Source organism: Lygodium microphyllum, chromosome 10 (assembly GCF_053477565.2).
Source record: "Lygodium microphyllum isolate KBCC chromosome 10, Lygodium_microphyllum_v1.1.10, whole genome shotgun sequence".
Taxonomy (NCBI): domain Eukaryota; kingdom Viridiplantae; phylum Streptophyta; class Polypodiopsida; order Schizaeales; family Lygodiaceae; genus Lygodium; species Lygodium microphyllum.
This window is the reverse complement of record NC_141144.1, coordinates 135435655-135443973: the sequence shown is the minus strand read 5'-3', so window position 1 is coordinate 135443973 and position 8319 is coordinate 135435655. Positions and strand designations below refer to the sequence as shown.

Genomic DNA, 8319 nt, shown 5'->3' with positions numbered 1-8319 from the left:
ACTAGGCGAGGACTCCTATAGCCTAATCAAGAATTATTTCCTTTTAGCACATTTCTTCTTTGAGGGTTTTTATTTTTCCATACTCGGGCATGTAAAAATGAGGGAGCTGGAACGTAGTGACCCAAGGAGAACAGGGCATCGGCCTCAAGTCCTGTCTCGGTACCCAAGAACCTACCAAGCCCTCGCAAGGCGACACTTAATCCTTTTCTGATGCTCACTTTTATTTTCGCTCCAATCTTCCTCACTGTCTTCTTTTCCAGTAAGATGCCACCCCTAGGAAGACAAGGCATCGGCCCTGGGTTTAACTCGTCCCCACGAACCTACCAGGCCTTCGCAAGGCGATGATCAACTGCTTATAAATTTTCCTTTCCTTCTTTTCCATTTTTATAGGGGGTTAGAACCCCTTTTTACACACCTTTGTATATATTTAATGTCTTTTAGATATTCAGGGTTTTTTTTTCTTTCTATCACAGCAGGCTTCTCTAACTGTCTCACAACTAACAAAAACTCCTAGAATGGCTGCCTAGCAAGCTAGCAGAACAGGGTCACTAGGACTGCCTTCAAAAACAGGTCTTTTGATGCCTGGCAATGTCTTTACAGGAGGCAGCGACCACTCAGACCTCTCTCAGACATACCTAACCTAACCCTGGGACTTCATGCCTTGGACGCTAGTCCCCAACAAGAAAAGAAAATCCCCTACAAGTACACAGACACATATAGCAAAAAAACACAGTACTCATAAAGGAGAGATATCACCTGGATAGGGCCACGAGAAGCTCCCACGCAACAAAGGCTCCTTCCAAGCTCTTCTTTGAACCTGTCTAGCACAGAACTAAAACAAGAAACCATTAACCGCACCTGTACTAAACAGACAACTGGCCCTCTTGGCCTAATGCAATAAAACACTTCACTACAAAAATTGATCGGCTCTCTTGGCCTAATAAAATAAAACATTCAAAACCTCACAAAACTGACCCTCTTGGTCTAACGAGATAAAACATAATAGCACATACATATCCCTCCCCGAAATAGTAGAGATATACAATAATATGCTCCTTTCCAAGGAGGAAAAACCAGGGCTCACAGCCCTAAACTAAATGCATAAGATTATAATCCATCCCTCCTGCATATATAACAAGAGGCATACACATAACATGTTGTCTAATCAACCTATGGGTCCAGGATAACAACAGTAGATTGGTCTCGGCTACTCTTTGCATCACCCATATCAACCACCGTTTGCCATATATTGCATGCTCTGATTACATTCCCCACAAGCGACCGGGTCCTGTCTCACTATTGATAGTAATGTCCAAACTAGGACCATAGTTGAAGAAAAGGTCTTCTTCATAAGCAAGATTTTCCAATGAATCCACAAACTGATTCCAGTAACGTGGAATCAGCTGAAGAGACACTCTCTCAAATTCCTCAAGTAGGGTCATTGCAGTTCGATGATACATACAAAGGATGGGATTCCACACTGTGTATGTCCCATCTTGCTGATTAAGGATCAACTGGGAGTCCCTTTTTACTAACAACCACCGAATACTACCTTGCCTTGGCAATGTGCAGTCCCATAATCAAGGCTTTATACTCCGCCATATTGTTAGTAAATCCGACCCCGAGATAAGCAGCTAACTTCATCGTAACTCTACATCCGAGGATCTCGGATTACTACTCCAACACTCCCTTTTTAAATTAGGGCCCCTGGACGCTCCGTCAAAATATAATGTGTACATCCACAATGGGTTTACACAGTCTGCCATCAAGAACTCCTCTATTCGTAACTATGATAATCAAAGTTTAACATGTTTAGAGGATGAATTGATGGCTCCATCCCACCTTCTTCATTAAACTCAACAGGGATACTTGTCCAACAGTTGTAAGTAGTGATGGCAAAAGACTTTGATCTCCCACACAAAGGTTCCGTCCTCTTTGCTCAATCACTTTGTATCCTTTGCTCCATCAGATGAGTTTCCCCTGATGGTATCTCTGCTCCAGATATGGGTGCTCCAAATAAGGAATTAACCACCCCATCAACCAGCTTTAAACTCTTTTGGAGGTCTCAAATCAGCCCCAGCATGGACCAGCAATGCATTTTTCTGTATTAGCATAATTAGAAATAATAAGGTTTAATCTTATTAATATTAACCTTATTTTTAAACTCTACTCCCTGCAGATCAGCTAGCAGAGCGGTAGACCTATTTTTCCCTATCCTGACAATCTTGCAAGGGCCATCCCATCGAGGTTCCAGCTTCCCTGGAAACAGCTCCCTATGCACATCATAATACAAAACTAATTGTCCTTTTTTAAAGGTATACTTCTTTGCTTTAAGGTCATTCAATTGCTTCATCCAACGTTTAGCTAGCTCCTGTGTAATAAGCTCTACAATTTCAGTTCATCTAGGTGGGCTATGGTCGTGAAACATTCAAAGAGTGCATCCTCATCTCCCAAAGAGTGGTTAATTGCAAACCGTATGGTTGGCAACTCAATTTTGAGGGGTAACACACACTCTTTCCCATAGACTAATTTAAATGGAGTATGGCCGATAGCTCGCTTGAACATTGTATTATATGCTAATACTACCACATACAACTTCTTGTCCCAGTCCCATTTCTTCTCAAAGACTATTTTAGACAAGATAGCCACAAGTTGCTTATTAGTACTTTTGACTTGCCCGTTTTCTTGTGGATTATAGGGAGTCATTTTATTATGCTTGATTTGCCAAGCTTCAGTCAGGATTTTTGATCACTTTATTCAAAAAGTGAGTTCCACGGTTCGACACTAGTTCCTTCGGTGGACTGAAACGGCAGATAATCTGCTCCAAAAGAAAACTTGCAGTCTCTTTTGCATTGTCCTGCCTTGTAGCTCGTACTTCTGACCATTTTGTAAAATAATCAGTTGCTACTATAATATACCTCTTCTGAGTAGTAGACGACGGGGTAATAGGACCCACAAAGTCAATGCCCCACTTCTCAAATGGAAGGATAGCCATGATGGGCATAAGTGCCATTTCCTATTCTCTCTGCTGTCATGTCTTTGACAGGTATCACATCTCTTAACATACTCAAAGGAATCTTGGAAGATGGACGGCCATGGGTGTGTTATTTTTGCGAGCTTTTGATTTCGTGCTTTTGCAATTGAAATTGATTTTTAGAGCTTTTTGAAACAACCTTGGATGCTTTCTACAAATGACATGTCAAAAATATATTGTGCATCATGCATTACTAACCCATTCACAATAAAGGGAGCAATGGTGTTGAATAATCACAACAAATAATAACATTCCAAAGTTTTGCATTACCCAAAAGGAATACAATATCTAGAAAGGTTCCAAGATCTTCATGTAACAAAAAGGACATGTCACACCCTAATGAAGTGCATGATGATGAGTCCTCCAGAACAATGAATGAGCCATGCTTACGTTGGGCTTCCTACATAACAGGGCATATCTTACGTGTTTTCCCTAACACAAAGGCAAGGTCAGTGGGGGTTAGTGCAGGCTGATGTATGACCATGTGCTCCTTGGGTTGAAGGCCAAGTATGTGCATGTACACATAATACATATGTTTGCAAGCAAGAAATGCCTTTTGGATAGATTCTCTTTTTTGAAAATCAGGACAAGTGCACCTAGGCTCTTCTTTGATGTGCACATCATAACAACTCTCTGTCAAGACTCGAAATACTGAATGTTGTCTCTCAAGTTGCACTACCTCCTCCAAGAATGTCACAACCATGCAACCAGCTGCCTCTATTCTCTTTTGTGCATCTTTGGAAATTCCATGTCTCCACTTGCGTCTTCTCCCGCTTGAACCACATTCTGTAGAAATAGGAGGTTTGCTCTTCTCGTTCCTCGGTGGTGCTGTAAAGCAGACAAACTTGAAACCAACCTGTCTTAGGCTGCTACACTCTTCCTTCAATATATTTGTTCCTATATCAACTGGCCACAAAGATGGAACAATTGGTGATGCTATCACTTGTTTCTGCACAGCGTTTGTATGCTTGACATCATGATTAGAGAACCATATCCATTGTGCAATGGCCTTGTTCTTATAGGCTCTCTCAGACCAAAAGCATGGTACGACTAACCCCACTTGCCGACTCTGTAATTTCCTGCTGCAATTCTTTCTACCCTCCATACCAAAACACTTTCTCACACAGTTAGGTGGTGTCCTTCGTAAAGCCCACTCCTCCTGTGCCACTTCTACCTCTTCTACGTGAGTTGAAGTTTCTGCATTTGGTGCACTTACTCCACCTGCAAAGGGCTTGATTGGTATCTCCTCATCCTCTTGGATACATATCTCTTCCATCTTTCCATCGTCAAACTGTATACTCCACGGCCTGCCCCTGATTTTCCTTTGCCTTGACTCCATCACGTATCCCGGTCTATGAGAACTTACAGTTGCTCCACCTCCCTTCTTTTTTCTTTGCACAGTCTCCCTATCACCTTGCATTATAGGATCCTCGTACAAAGGACTTCCAGCTACAACACCTTGCAATGCCCGTGCAACAGAGGAGGGATTTGGGGATTCCCTTTTGCTAGCACTAGCCAACAAAGACTCCATAGAAGGCCCAGATCCAATAAACCTCCCCGTGGTATAGCCCAACCTCTTTGCACATTGAATATATGCATTCAAAACATCACTAACACATGCATCATAAAGTGATATCTTTTGTTTTCCACCCTCACCTGCTAACCAACTAGCATGGACACTTTCTGATAAGTTTATGCTTGGAATTTGAGCATGTTCCCAAGGACTTTTGTTAGCCTGCGGAGTCAAATCCAAAAATAGAATCAGTAGCTCTCCCCATTGCTACATTGTGCAACAAACCTTAATGAGCTGGAAAAAATGTCACACTTACATGAGATTCAATTCCTCCCCAGTGGGCAATTCTTTGCTCCCACCATTTCAACCACCTATCCAAAGCCTTGATGTGTTCCTTGTTTACATTTCATGCCCACCAATCTCGGATAGCAGAGGCCTGAAGTGAGGCTAGTTGAGTTGTCGTTGCTAGCCTCCATGCTTCACACAATTCAATGTGGTGCATTTGTTTATCCACAGTGACTAATTTCTTGGTATGCTTTTGCAAACTTTGCTCCCAATGAAAAAGAAAAGAACGCTCCCTCCCTTCCATTATGTTATGAGGTCCTCCATTGTACACAGCCCTTATTGCCATCCAATTCGCACTTGCCTCATCGAACATAAATCTAGCAAAGTCAGGTGGATCATGGCCACATTGAACCATGACAAAATTCAAATTTCTCCAAAACAGGATTTGAGACTCTTCGTCCTCCTCTTTAAATTCACATATTGCAATTACCTGCAATGCTCTCATGCTAGTTCATGATTGATACATTAGTATAGTTCATCAACAACAATTTAATTTCAATAAAAGCTTTCATTATGTTGCCACATACCCGTGATCATAAACTGAACAAGACATAGTTGCCCACCCATCAATCCTATGGGTATGATCAAAGTGCACCCATGCACATCGTAAATCTCCAGTCCCAATTCGCCTCATACGATTCACTAAGTCCACCCCTGATGTTGGTCCCTTGGTGGACATTTTAAACAAGTAGCACTTCTCCTTGGCATCACCTTGTCCTGGAAATCTACTTCCATGGAAAAATGGGAAGACACAATGTTTTTGCAAAAGAAGTATGTTGTCATACCCATCACCAACCACCTGACCTTGTTTGGCTCTCTCTTGTGAGACAATGCCTTTGAACCTATGTGTTTATAAGAGGGTTATTTCAAATGCAGGACATACATTGTAAGCAGAAAATAATAATGCACAAGCCTACCCTTTATTCTGCACAAGTGGCATCATTTCTTCTAGAAAATGATTAAGATCCACCTTTGTCGCCTCCGACTCATCTTCTTTTGTTAAAGATTCAAACAACATCTGCCGAGCGACTAGCATCTGTATTTTTCATGGGCCTCCCTTTTCGATCTTTAGGACCGTGCTCACAAGCCTCCGCACCTTGTCAGGGGTTGCCCTCTTAGTGCCATGTTGAACACTGTGAGCATGCTCCCCAACATGGATCACCAAACGTGTCATTGTAGGATCCAGTGGCAACACATAATAGATCATGCATTTGCAAATGGCTGCACAAGTAGCAACATTAAGACAATAGTGACATGTTATCTTGGAGTTTCCCTCACTTGCAGGATAACCCATGCTCACGGTTCTATCCAAGTGACCATGGAAAAAAACATCATTGTATTTTCCCTCTGTTATGTAGTAAGGACAAGTGATCCTAAGACATTGAAGACTTCCAAGACAATATCTCAAGCGCACAGTGCACTCAATTGCCATATTTGTCTGTGAGGGCCGCGACCACAGGTGACCATCATATTTTTGTTCCATACCCATCATTCGTTTCTTGCTATCTGTGGCTGGAAGCTCAAAAGCAATTGTGCCATTATACTCGATTGGGAGCTCATCCACCCTTCGTGGAGGTCCACAGAGTGCTAGTAATTTTTTCAATCTACCCGTTCTAGCTTTCTCCTCAATGAAGGCTGCAATCGGGTTATCATAGGAAGATAAGTCCTTGCTTTGGCTGCCCACACATAGGTCCTCCTCGACATTTGTGTCATCAACATCCTTCTTGTTATCTGAGTGTATGTCAAGACACACTGGAGTTGATTTGCTACAACCAGGAGTACAATCAATGTAGTTGTCAATCTCATCTTCTATCGACTCAATACTGTTAGAGATGCACACATAGTTACTTGAGTGCCTGATAGAGTAGGTGGCTGATAATGTACTATCAATCAGATAGTGCGCATGCCCTTCATGATCCCATCTTGGAGACACAGTGACGTTGTTTGCTCCACCATCATTCTCTATGACGGCTTGCAACCCCTGGAATTTTTGTGTTGGAGGCAATAGATTCTGTAGGTAGTACTCACTCAAAAGAATCTCCCCATTTCTTAATGAAACCTTGTGCTCTAAGCAGTCACTGGCTAGTCTACATGTCAAAATAGCAAAACTCGACATGTTGTGCCCTCTAGTGGGTTAGTATTTGATGAAGAGAAGAAAACTCTGAATATAGCTCACAGTGTGTATTTGATGAAGAGAAGGCAACAGTTCACCGTCACTACAAGCGGAGAGAAATCAATAGAAAAATTTACGACTCAACCACCCACCATCCTTCACCTTTATGCACTCATAATTTATTTATGTTGTATTAATTATTTAATTATTTAACGGCTAACTAGTTACCTAATTACGTAATCAACGGCTAACTTCTTTATTAGGGTTATTAAGTCTCTCCTCAACTCTCTCCTCTCTTTCTCAACTCTCTCCTCTCTTTGCTCTCTCTCTCTCTCCTCTCCCTCTCTCTCTCTCCCTTCTCTCCCTTCTCTCTTTCTCCCTTCTCTTTCTCCCTTCTCTTTCTCTCTCTCTCTCTTCTCTCCCTTCTCTCTTTCTCCCTTCTCCCTTCTCTTTCTCCCTTCTCTTTCTCTTTCTCCGTTCTTTCTCCCTTCTCCCTTCTCTTTCTCTGTTCTTTCTCCCTTCTCTTTCTTCCTTCTCCCTTCTCTTTCTCCCTTCTTTGTTTCTCCCTTCTCCCTTCTCTCCCTCTCTCCGTCTCTCTCTCACGACGGTGCCCCACAACTCCTGCAGCTCCTACAGCTCTCACGACGGTGCCCCACAACTCCTGCAACTCCTGCGCGACAGCTCCTGCCCCAACTCCTGCGTGACGGTGCCAACTCTTGCCCCAACTCCTGCCCCAACTCCTGCGCGACGGTGCCAACTCCTGTGCGATGGTGCAACTCCTGCGCGACGGTGCCAACTCCTCATCCGGCAATTCCTGCAGCTCTCGTGACGGTGCAACTCCTCCAGCTCTCGCGATGGTGCGACTATCCGTGGCTTCGTTCGTAACTCCTACAGCTCTCGCGACGATCAACGGCTTCGTTTGTAGCACCTTGGCTTCGTGCGACTGTCCGTGGCTTCGTCCGCGGCCTCCCAGGTAACAGCTTGAGCCGCCCAATCGTTTGCGTCCACGCGGACGATGGGTGGGCTTAAGCTTTGTCATTTTCTTAAGCTTCGTGTGGGCTATGCTTTGTCTTTTGGTCACGCTTCGTCTTTTGCCTTTTGGTCACGCTTAATCTTTGTCACGCTTAAGCTATGTCTTTTGGTCACACTTCGTGTGGGCTACGCCTCGTAATTTGCCGTGGCTTTGATGCGCCGTCATGTGGGCTACGCTTCGTCGTGTGTGCTACGCTTCATCATTTGGTTATGAGCCATCGTGTGGTCCTCCAAGGTAACACCTTGAAGCCCCCCAATCGTGTGCGTCCACGTGGACGATGG

General features: G+C 43.5%; 1 pseudogene; it reads right to left on the bottom strand.

Moving 5' to 3' along the window:
- Positions 1-2036: 2036 nt before the first annotated feature.
- Positions 2037-8044, bottom strand: LOC148030594 (uncharacterized; annotated as a pseudogene).
- Positions 8045-8319: the final 275 nt, after the last annotated feature.